Raw genomic sequence first — 21,532 nt, 5'->3', positions numbered from 1 at the left:
TAAGCTGCTTGGCTTAACCAGGGCTTCTCTTTCTCCAGAGTCTGGAGAAGGTCAAATCTGAATCAAAAAAGACTGTGGTGACCGTGGTGTTCTTCACATCCCATCAAGATTTCTGCTTCACTGTAGATGTCAAGATAGATACAGATGGGAAGACATCCCTCTGCTGGATTAAATCTGCTTTGAGAGGAGGTGGTTACAACACTGTAGTCTGGGAATTGCTGGCCCAGCTACCTCACTCACAATCACAAACACTGTTTCTAGAGGGCACATACACCCAGACTTTTGGAATCCAAAGGGTAATCAATTAAAGTGATCGCCTTTGCTGTGCACGGTTGGTGACAGATGGGTTTCTTAGGCTGGGTTCCCCAGAAGCAGATCCTGAGAGGAGGATTCAAGGCCAAGTAGTTTATTTAGGAGGCAATCCCAGGAATCAACAGTTAGAAGAGTGGAGAAGTGAGACAGGAAGGGAAGGAAAACAACAGAGTGTGTTGCTGAGTAGTTTGTTGCCATGCATAACTGAGGCTCAATCTCTCTGAGGAATTTTAGGAAAGAGGAGAGTGTAGAACAGCTCTCGGTGTTACCTTACCCAAGAGGCAAGGAAATTGGAGTATTTATCCTCCAACCTTTTACATATCGGGCTCGACAATGGCCTCCAATTATATCACACTCTGATCCCTAGAACCTGTGAATGTGACCTTATATGGCAAAAAAAAAAAGGGGGGGGGGCGGATTTTGCCGATGTAATTAAGGACTTTGAAACGTGGAAGTTTTCCTGAATTATCCAGGTGGACCCTAAATGCAATCACAAGTATCCTTATAAGAGGGAAGCAGAGCAAAATTTGACACAAACAGAAGGGAGAAGGCAACATGACCATGGAGGCAGAGATTGGAGTGATGTGGCCACAAGCCAAGGAATGCCAGCATCCACCAGAAGCTAGAAGAGGCAAGGATCAGATTTTCCCCTAGAGCCTCCGGGTGGAGCATGGTCCTTCTAGTATCTTGCTTTCTGCCGAGTGATATTGATTTTGGATTTCTGTCCTCCAGACTGTGAGAGAATAAATTTTTGTTGTTTTAAGCCATCGGGTCTGCGATATTTAGTTATAGCAGCCACCATATACTAATATACCCCATCGGGTGTGGTGTATTACTAATACACCCCCATCGAGTAGTGGGTGAGGGCTCCTCCCAGGGGCATTAATTGTCTGCACATCCAGCATTCCCCAGAAACAGAGAAAAATATCTCTGGCAGAGTCACAGATGCTTGCAATGGAATGCCAGTGTGCACCTCCTGCAACAATAAATGCTAAGGGACTATGGGCAGGCCACAAACATCAGTCTCAGCAGGCATGGCCTGGGTTGGGCTGTGACACTGCACTAACTCCTGAGTTGTACAAAACAGGGGGCTCCTCTGGTTGAGCTTGTCTGGGTGGCTCCAAGATGAAGTTCTCACCTTTCTCTGCATGGGAACAGCCTAATCTGCCCAGGTGCTTGGAGCTAAAGCCCCAGGGAGTCAACATGTCAGAATACTCAAGAACTAGGCATGGGAGAAAGATGCCTGCATCCACAAAACTCAGCCTCCCCAGCTGGCCAGATCTGCCCCGGACACCATCAGCCACACCTTCTGGGTTAAGGCTTTGGAGAAGCGTATAAGCTGGCTCCCATCTCCTGACACCCCAGTTATTAATAAATGTTATGCCCAACAAAAAGGTTCTTTGGCCAAACAAATTTGAGTCAAGCAGAATCAAGTTAGACTGACTAACTCTTCAAGAAAGGAATATTATGCAATTTTCCCAATTTTTTGTTACAGATTTTTTTGTGTGAATGTCTCATGAGATTTGTTTCATGAAGCATACCTGGAAGTGATGAGATAGAAGACAGCCAGAAAAAGGAGGCAATGCAAAGGCCAGAGGCATGATTGCTACCAGGGTTGGGGGATGTTTACAGTGGGCTGAGACCCTGACCTGGGTGCTTTTGAGTGTTGGCTCCTCTACCTTCCCCACTCCGTGAAGAAGGTATTGGGGGTTCCCATTTCACAGGTGAGCAAATCGAGGTTTGACAAATAAACAGTGGTCGGATGTGCAGAGCTAATCCTGCCCATGGGATGATAAAGGCAGCTCCCCCTGGCTGGGTGGGGGTCATCTGAGGATTATCCAGGGAGGAAGATGATGAACTACACTCAGGTGAATCATAACCTGGCCTTGGGGCTTTCATAGGTTGACTCATGGCTGGAATTTGAGAGCCAGGATGAGTCTGGCAACCTGGCTAATAATGAAGAACAGAATGTCAGGGCTTGGGTCAGCGTGGCTCCCTAACTTGTCTGCTCCCTTCATCCCCATGTGACCACACCTGAGACTGTCCACCTGAACACTGAGCCAGGGGGATCATAAAGGAGGGGCATGGCTGGCATCGTGGGGCTTCCTGTCCTGGTTTCTGCTGGACTGGTCTCATCTCTGCTTCATCATCAAAAGGAGTGAAGTGAGATGATGGGTACTATAAGGGAGCAGGTTAAGATCGATGGCTGGTGCGTGTGCCTTCAGGCCCCTCAAACTCCTGGCTGTGCAGGGAAGCCCCTCACTGCCCCTCCAGCATCCGCTGCCTTTGACCCCCAGCCCCTGCTCAGCCCAGAGCCTACAGATGTCTTTGCTGCCACTAAGCCCACCTGCCCCTCAACTGGGTCACCCAGGCACATCTTCATATCCAACGACGGACTTTGTTAAAGATGCAGAGACCAGGTGAGGGGCAACCATCCTTTACAAACATGGCCAAGGGAAAGTCAGAATTCTCCAAGCCTGGTCCAGAGAGGATGTGCATGCTGCATCTGGCTGAGGTACCTTGGGATATTAGACCCACAGAGTCAGCTGAGGTTGGAAAACCAGGTTAACAGCCAAGTTCTGGGGCTGGCAGGAAAGGGATGACTGTTGTGAAGCCTCAGACAAGGGCCATGGAGAAGGGGACAGAACCTGACTTGCTGCTGCCTCTGCAACATCTTGCTACTCTAAGTGTGACCCCTGGAGCAGCAGCAGCCACCGCAGTGCCTGCAGGCTTATTGGAATTGGCCAATCTCAGCCCCATCCTATACCCACTGAGTCAGAATCTGCATTCCAACCAGATCTCCAGGTCATTAGCGCACGTTCAAGTTTGAGAAGCTCTGTCTGTGCATATCTGAGCTTCTCTTTCACCAGAACTGGAGGCATGAAGGAAGCAGGAAGGAATGACTTCTCTCCCTGCCTCCCTCCCCTTACACTCATAGGCTTTCTGAGCTGCCTGGTGAGCCCATACCTTCCTCCCACCTGGTAAGAGTGGGGACCAACTACTGGGACCCCTGAGGGGTCCCTTTGCCTCCCTCTTCACCGTCGCTCAGCTCAATGATCCCAGGCCTAAGGCGGCCTGAGTGGGAAACCAGCTCGCCTCCATGGCCAGCCCACACTCTGCACCAGCCCTGTTTGGCCTGTGGGCTTCTCAGGGGGACCCTTGCCTCCATCTGGAAAGAACATGGGGCAATCCCTCCACCCCAAACTTTTGTGTCTTTGTAAAATGTTTAGTGAAAAATTGCCGACTATGTAAATCAGAGATCATTAGAGGTTGGGTTTTTTCCTTAAAGAATGGATTCAGCAAAATGCTGTTTTCTCCCCGGCTCTGGGTCTCTATTTAGGGGATTGGAGCTCTGCTTATTTATTTATTTATTTATTCATTAGCTGGGCCCACAGTCAAGGAGAAGAGAGCAGGGCTATTAATCTTTCCTGTCATCCATTCACAGATGTGGAGTTCACACCACAGCAAATGTGAAGTCAGCAGTACACAACCACAAGGTGGAAATTTCAAGAGAAACAAGCTTAGAGGAAGAAGAAGAAAAAAAAAAAAAAGAAAAGGGAAGGGAATGGGGGTGGGGTGGGGGAGACAGAGATGCGGAGACAGAGCCCATTTAAAATACAGTGTCTGAGCCTCCCTGGGCGCTTGTGTGTGCTGAGGGTAATCTTGTTCTCAGCATGGAAGTGCCATTGATATGTTAATAATAATTTTCTTTTCTCTTCATCCTAAAGAAATGAAGTTTGCAAACTGATACTGATGAAGTAGGTCTGACTGTGTGTGTGTGTGTGCATGTGTGTTCATAGACTGAAACAGACACACACACACACTCCCTTCTCTACCTATTTATGGCATCAACTGAGTAGATTCTGGAAATCTCCATAGAAAGGCAAATAGTTGAAGGCTTTAGGTGCCCCTTTTGGCATTGATGTGATTGCCGGATCCTGGGGTGGAGAGATGTCTCAGTAGCTAAAGAAAAAACCTGGCAAAGTCATAAGCAGCTCTCACTTTGAGTCCTAACATGGGGAGAACCCACTCTCCAGCATCCCTAAACCAGTACTGATCAGGGTGGAGTAGATCAGAAAAATCAGCCCTTGAGCCTCCTAGAGCTGCTGTCCTCCTAAGCCTGGTGATCTGCACGACTCCCGACGCAGGTGTGCCCGATCGTGCTGCGGAGTCGGGCTGGCTACTCCCCTGCCTCAGTTTCCTTCTTGCTCTGTCTCTGCTTCGGAGGCTGAGGTCCTGATACTGCAGCCTTGTGCTTGTCAGCTCCTTCCCCTTCTAGGCCTGCAGAGAATGGGTGGCCAGAGCCCTAAAGTGTACCACCTTATCTGAAGATTCCAGAAACCCTAGTGCTGTACCCACTGCTCAGACCAGACTCACTGTTCATTGATCCTAATCTGGTGTAAACCTGCCTTCATCCTTTACCTTGAGTTGCTGCCATTCCAGTGGGGTCCTCTCCCCCTCCTCATCTGCATCTTCTGCCCTCTGGTCTGAGATGCAGAAGTCCTAGCCATGCAGCCCCACCCAGGCATAGCCACATCTCAGATGGGGAAGCCTGAGTCCAGTTCTGCAGGGCATGCGGCCAGCACAACCCCGAGAAAAAGCAGAGAAAGGCTGCCACTTCAGTGGTCACTCAAGCCAATAACTTCTCTCATCAGAATGTGAGCTCCTTAGGGCATCAAGACCACATTTATTCATCGCTGCTCCTTGACACTTAGTGGATCTTGGTGAACATTTGTTGAATTGTGTTGAATCCCGGGTCAAAATCAGAGTTGACAAAAAGGCTGGCTGCCTGGGAGCAGTGACTAGGTTTGTACAGAAAGTACTGCGTGAGCTCAAGCTTTCCCCCTAGGTTAAGGAAAGGATGGGAAGCATGCTGGGTGATCAGTGGAGGGCTGTGTTGAGCAGGATTCTGAGGCTGTGTCTGGATTCAGTGGGAAAGTTTGGTGATCCCTTAGCAAGTCTGCTCTGAGCACAAGAAGGGGCAGGGTGATGCTTGCGCCTCACACTAAACGTTAAAGGGTAGCGCTCTGAGTCATGGAGCTTTGTCCCAAGTGTGGATTTGCAGGTCCTGTTGGAGCCCCAGAGCAGAAGGCACACGTTTGATGGGAAGAGGAGGAAGAACCAGACGTGGAGCTGAACCCACAACTCAAGGAGCCCTGTCTTAGGTGGGGGACCCAGTAGGAGGCTGAGTGTGGGCACAGGACACTCTAGGACTGGAACAAGTCTTGAAATGCATAGCACAGGAACCACGAGTTAATGAGACAAAGCCAGGCTGCACCCCCACCATTCTAACCAGAGCCCATCCTGCCACTCATAGGATGTGGCAAACACACAGGAATCGTCCATCCAGAAAATCCCTACCTCCGGAAATTCCAGCTCCTTTATTGCCATGTTCATTTCATATCTGTAAAGTGGAAACATTAAAACCCAGTCCTGGAAGGAATTGAGAACACATTCATATTAATAGCGTAGTGCCGAGCACAGTCCACTGCTGATGGATGCCAACTTCCTGAATGGTGATGAGATGCCCAACATGCCACCAGCACTATCCTGCCAGCCTCTTCTCTCAGCTCCCACCACCCAAAACCCCATGTTCTCTCTTACCTCTGGCCTCTGTTCATGCTTTCCTCCATCGGTGATCTCTCCCCACACCTTTGCCAAAATTCCTGAACTCACTATTTAGGTCTTGGAGTAGACACTGCCTACTCCAGGAAGACTTCCCTGATCCCACCTCCCACCAAAGCCAAGCACTTACTTCTGTCACAGTATTGTCACACTACATTGTCATTGCCTATTTATCTGTTCATCTGTTTATGTTTCTCTTTTCCACTAGACAACAGACTGGCAAACTTTTTCTACAATAAGCCAATAGTAAATAGTTTAGGCAGTAGGGGCCATAGAGTCTCTGTCACAACTACTCAGTGCTGCCATTGTAATGTTAAAATAGCTATAGACAATATGTAAACAAATGAGCATGGCTGCATTCCAATAAAACTTTATTTACAAAAACAGATGGTGGGTCATATTTGGCCCGTAGGCAATAGTTTACCAAACTGCACTAAGAGGGAGAGCTTCTCAAAGCAGAAAATGTTTCCTGTTCAACCATTCCTTACATAGTTCCCAGCACAGAGAAGGTACTTGATACTTAATGAACAAAGGAACAGTGTTAAAAAGGTTGTTTGCAAACCCTGTCATGACCTGACAGGAATAAATGAACCCATCACATTCCTGAAGCATAGAGGGGCTGCCTAAGCATTATGCCTTAGCCTGAATATGGCTGGGCCCATTGCATGTGCTAGAGAGTGTGCTGAGCCTGGAGTGTGCCCAGGGTACAGGCCACATCTCCAAGCAGGACACCCTGCCCTGTTCCTCAGTCTTGCCTCTCCCTACCTGTCCAGATCCCTGCCATTCCTAATAGGCGGGCACCAATATTGCTTCCCCTGGTACAGCTGCTTTTCTTGGACACTGCTTCTGCCACCACTGAGTATGCCATATCCTACCCGCTGCCAGCCACAGTAATTTCAGATGTCTGGGGCCACAGGGGTTCAAAGCCCCAAGGTGAAGACCTCTGATCTGGGGGGAAAAAAGAACCTCTTCCTCTTCATGTTTAACTCCCCCAGAAGGGACTCACAGCACTGGTGTTTAGGCCCCAACATCTCGCAATGTTTTCTTGGAATAATCAACTCCCCCCAGGGACTAGTCGTGAGTCAATGGTGGGGATAGGGGTCACACAGGGAAGAAACCAGAGACTTCCATCATGGAGTACTCAGAAATGCCCCTCTCTTCAAGGACTGTGATTGTGTTACTTGGATAAGCTCCTTGGCCCAGCTCTGTATTACCCCAGAAGGAGCTCACTCTCCTAAGAACCCTCAGTTCCTCCTTTCAGTAGCCCCTGCTGATTCAGCCTAGCCATCTATCAGACATTCCTAGATAAATACAAACCTTCACTTGCACACAACATAGGTTTAACCCCAATACCTCAACCTCCCACCCCCTTTGAGTAAATATGGTAGACTCTGTCTCAATTCTTACTCCACCATACTAAGATTAGACATCTCAACTTTTGCCACGTAACTTGCAGTGCCTGCAGTGCCCTCCCACTGGGAGAAAAGTTTATGTCTCTACCCCATGGATGTTTCGCTTGGCCACGTGACTCACATTGGCTGATAGGATGATAGTAGGCATGACCAGGTAGAAGCCTCATGGGTGCCCAGATGGTTTACCTGCCCTCTGATCTCCTCCTATTCTCCATGAGAAGTTCATGCTCTGGAGAGCCACTGCTCCAAGGAGAATAAAGCTCTGTGGAACAGATCCGAATCCCACATCCTCCCTGGAGTCCAGCCTGGCCCAGCCAAAATCTCCTGAACCCCAGCCAACCCACAGACCCATAAGAAAGAAAAATAAATGCTTGTTGTTGTTTACCACTGACTTTGAGGTGCTTTGTTATGCAGCATTATAGTAGCAGTGACTAAAATAATGAAGTAGGAAATTTGCTCCAAACCTTCCTGGTGGGCTTCCAGGGACTGATTTACCAGGTTAATAAAATGCTTGGAGGTACTTACCACCCTATACTTCCCTGGCAACAGTTCCAACTATTTGGATCTGGCTGTACTCTCCTTTCATCCAGTTACTGGGAAAGCTCTGAGCTTTAGAAGTCTTTCATTTTCAGTTGGTTTTTACTTTTTGAACATCTAAGCAGGCTATGGAGCTCTGTGGAGGCTCCCCTGTTCACTGAGGGCTTTGAGGAGGGAGTCTGGCTTGGCATCTTCTAAAGATGATCGAAAAGTTAATTGTATAATGGTTCTCATTAACAGACAGGGCTACATAGTCAGAGCTATCCTTGAGTCAACTGCTTATGGCAAATGAATGGAGAATTACAGCTCTTGCCTCCATGATTCGTGACTGAAAGAACAATTTATTCAGAAATATCCACTGATTTTAGGAGGAAAAAAATCTCATTTGAAATTATCAGGCATTAGCCTTGATTCCACAATTTCCAGCATAGTCTAGTTTTGCAGGTGTGAACCAGAGCCTTTGAAACTCATGAATTGGGTGAGCCCATTGGAGCAAATCTCAAATGCAAATTCCTTCTGTCTGACATGAAAGCTTGTTGAAAAGTTGTTATGCTAGATTTTGGGGAAAAAAAAAAATCGTTGTAATTATTCACTTCTCATATCCACATCCCTTTGCAATTTGCCTTTGCAGACCTTCCTATCAAGAGACAGAGATTTCCCCACACTTTAAATCTGGACTAACCTGGTGATTTACTTTGACTAGCGGAATTCAGAGGAAGTAATGTTGTCCCACTTCTACTGCATGCTTTAGTTTGTTCTCTTGGAACCCTGCCTAGCCTTCATGTGAGCAAGCCTGGCCTTCTGGTGAGAGATGGCATGAAGCACCAATGAGTCACCCCAGCTGAAGTCTTCCTAGACAAGTCAACACAAAGCTTGCCCTAGACCACATGGGTAAGTCTGGCCAAGACCAGAAGAGCCACTCAGCTGAGCTCAGTCCATATTGCCAACGCAAGAGAATCATGAGCTGAGTAAATAGTGGTTGTTTCAAGCCCCTGATTTTAAAGTAGTTTTTATGGAGCAAAACTGATACAACTGTCATTACTAAGAACACATTAGGACTACCTCACATCCATCAGGATGGCTACTAGAAAAAAAAAAAAAACACAGAAAATAACAAATGTTAGTGAGGATATGGAGAAATCAGAACTCTTGCACACTGTTGGGGGGGAACGTAAAATGGCATAGTCACTGTGGAAAACACTATGGCAGTTCCTCAAAAAATTAAAAATAGAATTACTGTATGATCCAACAATCCCACTTCTGGATATACAGCCAAAGTAATTTCAATTAGTATGCCGAAGAGATGTCTGCACACCCATGTTCACTGCAGCATTATTCACAATAGCTATCACATAGAAGCAATCCAAGTGTTTATCAACAGATAAACAAAATGTGGTATATACATACAATGGAACATTATTTAGCCTTAAAAAAGAATGAAATTATGATACATGTTACAACATGGATAAACCTTGGGGACATTATGCTAAGTGAGATAAGCCAGTCACAAAAGGACAAATATTATATGATTCCATTTATATGAGTTGCTTAGAATAGTCAAATTTACAGATAGAAACTAGAATGGTAGTAACTAGGGGCTGGGGAGAGGAGGGTAGGCAGGGGATGGGAGTTATTGTTTAATGGGTACAGAGCTTTAGTTTTGTAAAATGAAAAGAGTTTTGGAGATGGATGAGGATTTGGTGATGATTTGCATAACAGTATGAATAGACAATACCACTGAAATATACTTAAAAATGGTTAAGATGATAAATTGTATATGTGTATTCTACCATAATTTTTAAAAGATAAATGCATTCAGATGGTGTTGGGAACTTTCTAGGAGTGACTAGTGTTCAGAGAATCCTCAGCCAATCTGTGAAAAGGCATGAACTGCAGCAGAGGAGAAAGGAGGCACAAACACCACTGGGAAATACCAGTGGGATGGTGGGTGGTTCAGACAGGACTCAGAGTAGAGGGACTGTGATGGATGTACTCTACTCTGAGTAGAGGGAATGTGTTGGATGCTGAATTCATCAGGATCCTTTGGTTGCAAGTGACAGAAAGCTAATTCAAACTAGCCTAAAGTAAAAAATGAGAACTATTTTCTGCCATAGCTGAGAGCGGTACATGCTCAGGCACCTCACAGAACTGAAGAAGGACCTGCCAACAAGACTGGGTCACCAGGTTTTACTTTCTCTCCTCTTCTTTGTTCTCTCCTAGAGCTCTGGCTGTGAGCAACCCCTCACCTCCTTCCAGATCAGTGACCCCAGAGGCATGTCAGCTTCTCCAGCTTCTAACTGGAAATGCTGGGGAAGCACCTGATTCGTCTGACTTGAGTCTCAGGGTCCACTCCCAGACTAATCAAGGTCTAGGGCAATGGAGGATTCTGATTGGCCAGACCTGGGTCAGGTGACCCTGTGGCCAGGACGGGAGTGAGAGTTGCTTCAGAGAAGCAAATGAGGATGCTTGCTGGGCAAACACACACAGTGACTACAGTCCATAATGGATGCTATTATATTAGAGCAAGGGTCATTTAGGATCATCATCCCCCATGCTGAGGAAGGTCCATATACCTACCCTCAGTACAGCGGAAAGGTAAAGAGCTCAAGCCATGGAGAACATTAGGCATCACGACTAGCAGTGTGAATACGGACGAGACCTTCACCTTTCAAAGCTTCCATTTCCCCGTTTACAAATTGAACTATTACATGGCTGATGCAAGGGTGAAAGATGAGAATGTTTATAAATTGTTTCCCACTGTGTCTTGCACCTTATAAGCATCAAAAAATAAATTCATAATAGCAGTAATAAAAATGACTACGAATATTGCCTACAACGTGTTCTCTTTGCTGTCTGCCCCATGGGACACCAGGAGGCAGATCTCTATGGCTTTCATTCATTCTTTCAAGCCCCATCTGAGCACTTCTGTATGCAGCCAAACCCCAGAGTGTAGCTGGGTGTTGGTTTTCATATGGTTAGTGCCTGGGCCAGGACCAGAATGAGGCCAGTGAGGGGCCTACAGTATAAAATTCCAGGAGGCTTCACTCTCAAGGCCGTGTAAGTACACGTCCAAGTACTCGCTGGCTTCGCTCTAGTTCCAGCCTAGCCTAGCCTACTGGGTTAGAATCATTTGCGGATCTTGTTAAAAGTACATTCTCGGGTGAAATCCAGATCTAGGAAATCTGAATGTTCACAGGTGGGCCTGGGACTTTGAGAAGGTCTCATTCCTAGGAATTCTTCTGTTGTCCATGCTGGGCTGGCAACTAACTTTTTTTTTTTTTTTTTTTTTTTTTTTTTTTTTTTTTTTTTTTTTTTGAGACGGAGTCTCGCTCTGTCACCCAGGCTGGAGTGCAGTGGCCGGATCTCAGCTCACTGCAAGCTCCGCCTCCCGGGTTCACGCCATTCTCCTGCCTCAGCCTCCCAAGTAGCTGGGACTACAGGCGCCCACCACCTAGCCCGGCTAGTTTTTTGTATTTTTTAGTAGAGACGGGGTTTCACCGTGTTAACCAGGATGGTCTCGATCTCCCGACCTCGTGATCCGCCCGTCTCGGCCTCCCAAAGTGCTGGGATTACAGGCTTGAGCCACCGCGCCCGGCCAGGCAACTAACTTTTAAGGACAGGGCTGTCCAGTGTGCTAATGCAGTGGTTTTCAAAGCATGTCTACAAAGAGGATTTCTGCAGAGACGCCTCTGGGTACCACGGCGGGGAGGGCTTAGGAGGCACGTGAGAAGCACCCTGCACTGACCACTTCAACGGTGTTTAAATTTCATAGATACCATACTTTCACTCAAATAAGATGTCACTTGATAAAACGGTTTCATCGCTTTAAAACAAAGTTTGAAAACTTCTGGGCTAGAAGTGTTAGAGAACTTGAGATGCTTTTTTTTTTCTTTTAAATGAGATGGAGTCTCGCTCTGTTGCCAGGCTAGTGCAGGGGCGTGATCTCGGCTCACTGCAATCTCCGCCTCCTGGGTTCAAGCAATTCTCCTGCCTCAGCCTCCGGAGTAGGTGGGATTACAGGCACACGCCACTACACCCAGCTAATTTTTGTATTTTTAGTAGAGATGGGATTTCACCATGTTGGCCAGGATGGTCTCGATCTCCTGACCTCGTGATCCACCCACCTCAGCCTCCCAAAGTGTTGGATTACAGGTGTGAGCCACTACGTCCAGCCAAGAGGTTCTTTAATATGCAAATGACTGGCCTCTTCAAGCTGTTTCCTCACTCACCCAACTCTCCTCTTCACTCTCACCTCTCTCTCTCTCTCCTTTATCCCTGGATAAATCCTGACTGGGATCTGGAAAGCTGCCCCTGCCCAGAAAGAACAAGGTGGAAGGAGAGGGGTAGCTGAGCCTCATGGCATGCATGCCAGCCCCCACGTGGCTGGAGCCAGATCCCAGCTTGCCCCTCTGCTGAACCCTCATCCCCGCATGCCACCCTGCAGGACTGACCCCCGAGGCTGCCTGAGCTCAGCCTCCCCACTGCTGGCCTCACTCAAAGTTCTTCTCTGGGCTGGGCTGGGAGTTAGAGCAGGGAGAAGTCTCAATCTGTTGCACCTTTACCTTCCCCTCCCACCCCAGAAAATCCAGGTCTCCCTGTTCCCATGGGGAGTTCTGCTTCCACCAACGCACTGAGTACAACAGGAGGAGGACAAATTCTAGGGACTAGGGAGTTCCATTCTGAGTCCGATGGGGCCCAATTCAGCCAGTGTCCTCCTGCGAGTCCCTTCTCCTCTGACTTAAAAAGCCAGGATGCTAACTCAACTTCACCATTCCACAATGTACACATATCATATTGTACATGATAAATATATATAATTTTGTCAATTTTAAAAAATTTAAGCTCAGGTTTATATGTGATTTTATAAATACACATAGTTGTCTCATATAATTAGAAAATTATCCAATTTTTTTGAATAAAAATATATTAAGATATGTTATTTCAATGCTTCTAGACTGTGACTAGGAAAAGCATATATTCCTTCAAGCACATTCCTGATTTCGATGTTGCTTACTTGAAGCAGCATTAATGGAGAACTTAATTTCATTTCCACAACTCAGTTTAGCTGTCCTGGAGATAAATATCTAAGGGTTTTATGATGGAGGTTAGAGTTGTGTTGTTTTGTTTTCTAGAAAATTAATGCCCAAAAAAGCAAAGAATCACAGAGAAATGGCCCCTCCATGAATGATCAATGAGGAACGGATCAGGGGCTCCAGGCTGTCACAGGGCTCTAGGCTGCAAACTCCAAAAACGGAAACATCAGCTTTAGAAGTGCTCAGAAGCCACCCTGCAACCCTTGCCAGCCACAGCGCCTAACACTTGGATGGAATCCTTTTCGATACTAAAACAAAAATAGATTATATCTCAGAAAGAGACACGAAAATGATTTGACACTATGTGTATAATCTAATTCAAACCATAGACCCCTAATCGACATTTAATTGATGCAATAATGTTTTTCATGACGGTAAATAAACAAAATATATAAACAGAAACATCTTCTTTGATGTTTAATGACTGCTTAGCAGCTATTTGGGTCAGAGCTACTGAGCCCTAATAAACAAATGCTTAATAATCAATTGAAATGCATTTCTCTGGTTATTGCCTTATTAAATCAGACGCAACTTCAGCTGAGGAATATTCCTTCCAACAGGAAGAAAACGGTTGGGAATGAAAAAGGTTGTGATGGCAGGTCCCTGTGTACCCTGTAAGTGAAATGGGAGAGTTTCTCTCTCTATCCCTGCAATTAGCTGGAGCCTATGAGAAAGCCACACTCCAGCCTGCAGGTACCCCGGGCCTTGTTGTGCTAAAACAAAGTGTCTCTTTTTCAGGTTTGACTGTCATTATAAATCCTCTTCTATATTACCTCCACTGTGGGGCAATCCATGTAAACAAAACAATCCATGTTAAAAAAAAAAAAAAAAAAAAAAAAAAAAAAAGCAGTGTCTGGCATGTTCCATAAATCCTCAAAAAGATCGTTATTATTATTGTTATTTGCTACTATCATTATTATCATAATATTAGTATAATCCTAACTTGCCACTGCTCTCTGAGCATGCATGAAATTCACTCTGGTCACCTGAGTTTTCGTTTTTCATAAAAGCAAGCCTTATTTTTCACTGCCTGAGTCAAGCCACATCCCGCTGTCCCAAACAGCAGCTCCATCAGCTCCAAGCCGTGTCTGGGGAGGGCCAACGCTGGCCACGGCCAAGTCTACAGTCAGGGCCACCTCCAGCTGGAACTCTGAGCTCTTGCTCCTTTCTCAGGTGCGTGGAAGTTCACGCCAGCCTTTTCTGTGTCACTTTCAGTCCTCATGCTTCCAGGTAAGCCCTGTGTTTGGGGCCCTGGAATGGACATCCAACCTGTTTCTCATTCCTAAAGATTCCCCAGAGCCCAGCTCCGGGCGGCTGAGCCCATGGGTGACTCCAGAAAGTCCCTTCCCACAGCTGCGCAGCCACTAGCCCCCGGCAAGCCCCTCACTTCTCTCCTTTCTGCTCCCCTCCTGCTCTTCTCCCCACTCCACTCCTCTCTAACACAACCCCAGTGACTGGGCTCTCTCTACCCAGGGTGAGCAGGAAACCCAGAAGTTGGCTGCCCTGCTACAGAGATAAGGAAGAGGCGCATGTGTGCAACACTTAAGGGAAGGAATAATCACCAGAGGCCCATTGAAGAGACTGGGCAGGCGCTTGATGGTCCCAGGGCGCCATCGTGTGGCCAGTCTACATAATGACAAAAGGGTCCCTCTCCTGTGACCATCCGGTCTGGGCTCTTAAAGTCCCTATCCAGGACCCTTCCTTAGACCTCAGAAGCCCCACAGTTCACCTTCTTGGAGGGATGAGAAGAGAGGGAGAGCAGAGATGAGAAACTGACAGCAGAGGCCAGAGCAAGGAGAAGGAAAAGGTGCCCAGGGCAGTCTGTGCTTCTTAGACAAAAGGCTGTTCAGACAAGACCAAGAGTTCCTGAAAGAAAAGGGGTCAAGGGAAAAAGAGTCCCATGGGAACAGAAAAAGCACAGCTACAAAGACAGAAACCCAGGCAGCCTCCAATGGAAAGCTGGATTTCCAACACCTCGGTGCAGGGAACCAGGAGAGAGGGAGAGAATCAGATTCAGGAGTAGGGTCAGAGAGTTCCTTTCTTCTTCCCTTCCCCTCCTCTCCCTCCTCTCTCTCTTCCCCTTCCCCCTCCTCCTCCTCCCCTTCCCCCTCCTCCTCCTCACCTTCCCCCTCCTCCTCGTCCCCCTGCCTCTCCTCCCCTTCCCCTCCTCCTCACCTTCCCCCTCCTCCTCCTCCCCCACCTCTCCTCCCCTTCCCCTCCTCCCACCCCTCCTCCCCTCCCCTCCCCCCTGCTCCCCTCCCCCCTCCTCCTCCCTCTCCTCTCTATCCTCCTCCCCTCCCCCTTCTCTCCTTCCTCCCTTCTCCCCCTCCTCCCTCCAATGCACCCTCCTCCCTCACTCTTTCTCCTGCTCTTTCCTACCTTCCTCCCCCTTCTTCCTCTTCCACTGCCCATCCTCCTTCTCCTGCACCACCCAGACACAGGCTAGGAGAGTACAATTGATAGGATCTTGAGAAGCCATAAAGTTCAAAAGTACATCCCCCATGGCCCCTCCAGCTCTGGAGAGTTATCCCTATCATCCTGCCAGGTTTGTGCAACCTCATTTTACAGAGGAAGCACCTGATGTATTAGTCTTATTCCAAGTGTGTATGCTGACTTTGGGGAGATTGTTATTAAACACTCGGGCTTGGGAAATCAGGCTGCCTACATTTGTGTCTTCAGTCTACCTGGCTGTGTGAACTTGGACAGGCTGCTCAACTTCTCTGAGCCACCATTTCCAGACCTGTAAAATTAAGATATAATTGTATAATTGTACCCGGCCCTCTGGGTTGACATGAAGATAAAATGTGATAAGATACCTAGTGCTAGATATTTTCACATGCAAGAGCTAATTCTGTTCCCCAAACATCCCAGGGCATCATGAGTACTAACATACCCCATTTTACAGATGAGAAGCTCAGAGAGGCTGAAATTATCGGGCAGAAGTTGTACTGACAGTGGCTCAAGCCTAGATTTGTCCAATTCCAAATTTGCATGAGAATTCATTGACCATGTACCCCTAGTTTGTGCAAGCTCTTCCTTCTGCCTACAATGCCCTTTTCTTTTGACTCAGCCAGAGAAACTATGAGACCCAAGCCAGAGGTCTCCTGCTCTGTGAGGGCTTTCTCTACTCCTCCAGACCCAGCAAAGTTCCCAGGAGACCAGCCCAGCTCTTCATTAGCACATGGATCACGTGGCAGGGTCGTCACCTATCTACCTGCCTGGCTCCCACTAGGTGGAAGCTCCTGGGGGGCAGGGCTGAGGCTATTTCCCTGCAGCTGTGTCCAGCTTGGAGCATTGAGTGACATAGTGGGAGCGGGGAGGAAGGAAGGGAAGAGAGGAAGAAGGGGAAAAGAAAGGAAAGATACAAGAAAAGAGGAGGGAAGACAGGAGGAAGAGCACAGGGGAAGCAGGGATGCAAATGAGGAAAAGAGGAAGGAAGGGAGCTGGGAGAGAAGGAAGACGGTGGAAAGGAGGGGGGGAGGGAATAGGAGAGAAGGTAAAGGAAGAGGAGAAAAGAGAAAGGAAGGAAGGGGAGGAGGGGGAGTGCAGAGATGAAAAAAAGAAAGAACCGAAGGGAAAAAGGAAAGGGGGTAAAAGGGAAGGAAGACAGGGAGAGAAAGGAAGAGGGAGGGAGGGAGGGAGAGGAAAAAAGGCATGGAAAAGAGGAGGGAGGGGAAAAAAGGAGGGAGGGAAAGGGGGAGGGGGGAGGGAAGGAGGGAAAGGGGGAGGGAAGAAGGGAAAGGGGAGAAAGGGGGAGGGAAAGGAGGGAGGGAGGGGAGGGAAAGGAGGGAGGGAGGGGAGGGAAAGGAGGGAGGGAGGGGAGGGAAAGGAGGGAGGGAGGGAAAGGAGGGAGGGAGGGGAGGGAGGGAGGGAAGGAAGGAAGGAGGGAAGGAAGGAGGGAAGAGGGAGGGAGACAGTGCCTTACTTCTCACAGTTACCTTAGGGGGGTCTCTCTCCCTGGCAGAGGAAGCAGGTATGGGTGCCTCAGTACCAGCCACCTGGCCCTCTCCCAGCACTTCCTTTTGACCAACTCTCTCCCGCCCCCAAGGCTAGTGCCAGTGCCTGACTCTGATTCTCTCCGAGTCGGCATTTTTCTTCCCATGCTGGGGCACAGGCGCAGACTCTGGGAGTTAACACACCTGCCACTCCTGTGCTGACACACAGCTTTTCAGAAAATGGGAAGACAGGAAACAAGGCTAGATGCTGCTAGGGTGGGAACAGGACCTGGAGGCTCCCCCAGCTGGGGAGGGGGCTGCTAGGGTGGGAAAGGGCCCTGGAGGCTCCCACAGCTGGGGAGGGGGACTTCTGGGTTGTTCTAACAGAGGACTCTGGGGGGGACTCCTCCCACTGACCCCTCTATCCATGCCCCACCTCACCCTCCTCCTCCCACACATTGAACGGGGTAAAAAAATGTCTCCCCCACTGCAGGCAGGGCACTGGCTGGAACGCACAGAAAGGAAGTCTCCAGCCTCTTCACCTGGACAAGATGTCAGGGCAGCCCTTCCTCTTATCACCTGTGAACAAAATGTCCAGAAACATTGCCAAGAAACAGCCACCAAAGTTCAGCAGCCCTAGAGCAATTTGACAAAATAAAATGCCCCTTTTCAGAACATCATATGAGCCTGCTGGCCCCTCAGTGGACCATTTATGTGGGTCTTGTTTCTGCTAAAACACACCTGGTGTCACATCTTCCTTGAAGAGATGGGGGAGAGCTTAGTTCCAGCAGCTCTGGGGGAAGAAAAAGAGAAGACACAGGTGCCCAACCAGCACCCCAAAGCCTGACCCTCACACCCCAGCCCAAACCACCAAGCACGAGGGTAACAAGAAACACTACAAGCATTTACTCATTGAGTGTTTAGTCACGCCATGCACTATTGAGCTAAGCATTTAAATCACCTTACCCTCTCAAAATTCCAGCAGGAAGCTGTTACTTAGGGAGGACAATTCAGAGAAGTGAGTAACGTGCCCAAGGTCACACAGAGAGTAGGGGATGACTCAGGAGGTAAATCCAGCCCAGGCCCTCATTCTGAGTCTTCCTGCCTTCTTCTCTTTCCCTCTGGAAAAAAAGTCCATTGGTGGGAATTGCCAAAGTCGAGGGACAAGGGTTTGGCAGTAATTAGGAAGGCTGCGGAGGAACTAGGTAAAAAGGAAACCAATTATCTCACATTAGGAAGAGAAAGGCAATTCCCGGCTGGAAGAGCTTTTCTTTTAGGGGTAACTGATCCCCTCCCCAGTCCAGCCTGGCCAAAACTGGCAGCCCCATGACTCTCTGCCACCCTGGGCCTGACTGGAAGTAAGGGGTGGGCACAGAGCTGGCAAATAATTTTTTTTAGAACCCATGAGGTCAGAATGCATCATGAAAACAGAGCAGAGCGGAACCCACAGACTGGGAGTCACGAGAGGCAGGCTTGGGATGCCGCATCTCAAAGGAAGCTGGGGTCAGGAGGAGGTTGTAACACCCAAAGGGAGTTGTCTCCCCACTCTGCCCCAAGGCTAGTATCCCAAGAATGAATGGCAGCCTTTGAGCTTCTGCAAGATCAGTAGCAGTGGGCCCCCAGGATGGGCAGCTCTTTGTCCCCGGGGCATGGAATCCTCAGCTGCTTTGGGCTGAGAGACAGATAGTGTCATTTAAATTGCACACACATTGCCTTGAAAGAGGTGTCATATGGACCCTGGAACAGAAGTAAACTGTATTTCATATATCATCTGTGCTCTATTAGTAATGACTGCCTGGAACAAGAAATATAAAGGGTCCAGGGAGCCGCCCCTGGGCTCCATAAGAACTTGCACAGAGATCAGTTAGTGATGTCTGCCAAGGATGAAGTAGAAGGGCTCACGTTTGCCATCCCTGCCCTCATCTGCTCTTGTGCCTCATATCAGAAGATGGAAGGAAAGATGTCTTGAAGAGACCGAGTAAGAGGTTATCTAAAGGCCAGCCACACCCACCCAGTGGTTGAAGGGTGACTTGTATGAGTCCCTGTGTCACAATGTCACTGGCTTACCCTATAATTCCTTTGCTGCTTAAATTAGAATCCATTTTTCCATTTTTCGCTGCCTGAAGCTAAATAAGAACTCTAACTTGCACACTTCTTCCTTCCTTCAGTCCTTCAAGACTTCATTAATACAAGGCTGTTGTATATAGGAGACTTATTAAATGTTTATAGGTAGGAAAACAACTATAGAACAAAGAACAATTTCAAATTTAATGCTAGACATGATGCTTCCTAGGAGTATATTGGTTATTCCTGCCATGGGGGATTTCTCATTGTCCGCTCTTTCCATGAGCCACGACTGCTCACCATAGGCTCAATCTCTCTCTCGCTCGCTCTTGCTCTCTTCTCTCTCTCTCGCCCTCCCCCCGACCCACTCTCTGACATCTTCCTTCTCCTCTTAACATGGAACCCTTACTTTCTCTTTCTCACATTATTTCCTGGGAATCTCGTAATTCTACCCAAGCTATATGATGGAGTTATCTATTTCTCCTGCTCTCACCATCTAGACCTGCCAAGGTGAGGTTCACTTGTCTCAACCATGAGGAGCCATTAAAGTTGTTGCCCACAGCCAAAGAGCCTCCCACATTTGAGATAAAGGCAGCCCCTGCCCTAGAATGCAGAATACCAACCATTTTATTTGTAAATAACTTCTTTTCTCTTCATTCCTGACACTCTAGCCTGTCACCTGGTAAGAAGATAATAAGGCATAATGATGATTATTGAGCAGGAAGAAGGATAGGCCCAGCTGTGACTACCGTCCTCTCTCCACCATTCAGGATGGTCCTGAACCTTGGTTGTGTGCTGCAATGCCCTGGAGTGCTTTCAACAATACAGATGCCCAGGCCCCATTCCCAGGGAATCTGATTTAATCAGTTGGGATAAGAGGCTGGCAGCCGCCCAAGTAGCTTGAATGTAAAAATCACAGCACAAAGCCTCTGGTCCATACTGTTGCTGTCACTCAAAGAAAGGCCTGGGGCCAAGATGACTGTGTGCTCACCAACACCCAATTCCTCCACCTGGTGGGCATCCATGTAAATTCTGTTTCCCAGTAATAATTCAGTGACTGAATTACTTGGCCACACCCAAATGCAAATCACAGACACATCTAAACCCAGTCCACAAAAACCTCCTGTGCAAAGCTCTACATGCTGTTCTCACTGCTTGCCAGATGGAAGGGAAGGACTCCAAGATCCTAAGAGATGGCAGAGCTAGAAGATGGGGGGTGCCTGGGTCCCTGCATCACTACAGGGAAAGTCAACTGCCAAATACTCAAGTGGACTTAATGTGAGAATTAGACTTCTAGGATATTAAGTGACTGAGATCTGGGGGAGAGTTGTGTTACAGGAACTAGAATTACCTTAACTAATGTTAAGGTAGCTTCCTTTCTGGAATATACTTTTGGAGACTGGGCCCAGAATCTCCTCAGCTTAGTGGGAGACATTTGGTAATTCCCTGGAAATGTTAAGAGCCTTCCCCTCCATGCTCCCCCTAATACTCTGCTAACCCCTAACTCCTCACACTAGGTTCCACTGGTAGGGATTCAGAGACAGAGCATGAGGGTTCATCTGGATGCCTGCATCCACCTGTCAGCCTCATCTGTATGTCTTCTGAAGCTTCAGGTGCTCCTACCCATGACCCTCCAACCACAATGGGCTTCCTGTGGCTCCTTGGACATGCAATGCCCTCTTCTGTCCCAGGGCCGTGGCACTCACTGTTCCTTCTGCTTAGGACACTCTCACCTACCTCTTTCTCATGGCAATCACCACGTCCCTCAGATCTCAGCTCAAAGGTCACCTTCTAGAGAGGCTTGCCCTCATGCCCCTGTCTCAGTTGTCACCCCCACCCCTTGTCTCTATGTCCACACTCTATTTGTTTTCTTCGTAACACTGGTCACAAATCTTAATCATGCATTTATTCGTGTTCTTCCTCGTAGTCTGTTTCTCCCAGTAGACTAGATGCTCCTTCGGGAGGGAGGGATCTTTTCTTCTTGTGACAAGCACAATGCCAGCACAGAGTAAGGCGCTCAGTAATGATTTATTACAGGCATGAACTCATGAATGCTCAAGTCAGACCAGGGATGCAGGCTTCCCAACACTTGTTCCCAGTTCTGGATGTGATGTAGGAGGGCACACAAGACTGAGAGCTTACAGACCACAACTACCCCGCCACTGGAGGGAGCACCAAGCCCAGGGGCCCTGGGGTGCAGAGTCAAAGCTAGAGGCAGATCCAGGACCAGCACACTTCACATCTCTTGGCGGTGCAGTTCACATTGCTAACATGTGAAGCGGAACCCCAGGGGCTATTAGTGTATGGCCTTTGTAACTATATGTGACCACCCTGGACAGGCCCTAGGTCTGCCTGGGGTCAGGCAGGAAAAGTAAGTATTCCCAGACAGATCATTATCATGCTGTACTCTGGAAACTTTGTTCATCTCGTCTTAAATACACTTTCATGTGAAAACCAACACATAAAGGTGGAGACGTTTCAGCTGAAACAAAACAGTCTGCAGTCTGCCATGGTAGGCATCAGAATCCTTGAAGACAAGGAGAATACAGCATCA

General features: G+C 48.0%; 1 protein-coding gene across 4 annotated transcripts in view; it reads right to left on the bottom strand.

Moving 5' to 3' along the window:
* The window catches only part of LOC144332162 (uncharacterized), a 402,040-nt gene that overhangs the window by 322,616 nt on the left and 57,892 nt on the right, over positions 1–21,532 (bottom strand). The window contains exon 4 of one of the 4 annotated variants that reach the window (XR_013399945.1): positions 20,988–21,505. The exons of the other annotated variants lie outside the window; for them this stretch is intronic. The gene's annotated coding sequence lies outside the window, so the exon portion shown is untranslated. Of the gene's footprint in view, positions 1–20,987; positions 21,506–21,532 lie in introns of those variants that run through there. 4 annotated transcript variants of the gene reach the window in all.

The sequence above is a fragment of the Macaca mulatta genome, chromosome 10, assembly GCF_049350105.2.
Source record: "Macaca mulatta isolate MMU2019108-1 chromosome 10, T2T-MMU8v2.0, whole genome shotgun sequence".
NCBI classification, from domain to species: domain Eukaryota; kingdom Metazoa; phylum Chordata; class Mammalia; order Primates; family Cercopithecidae; genus Macaca; species Macaca mulatta.
This window is presented reverse-complemented; position numbering and strand designations above follow the sequence as displayed.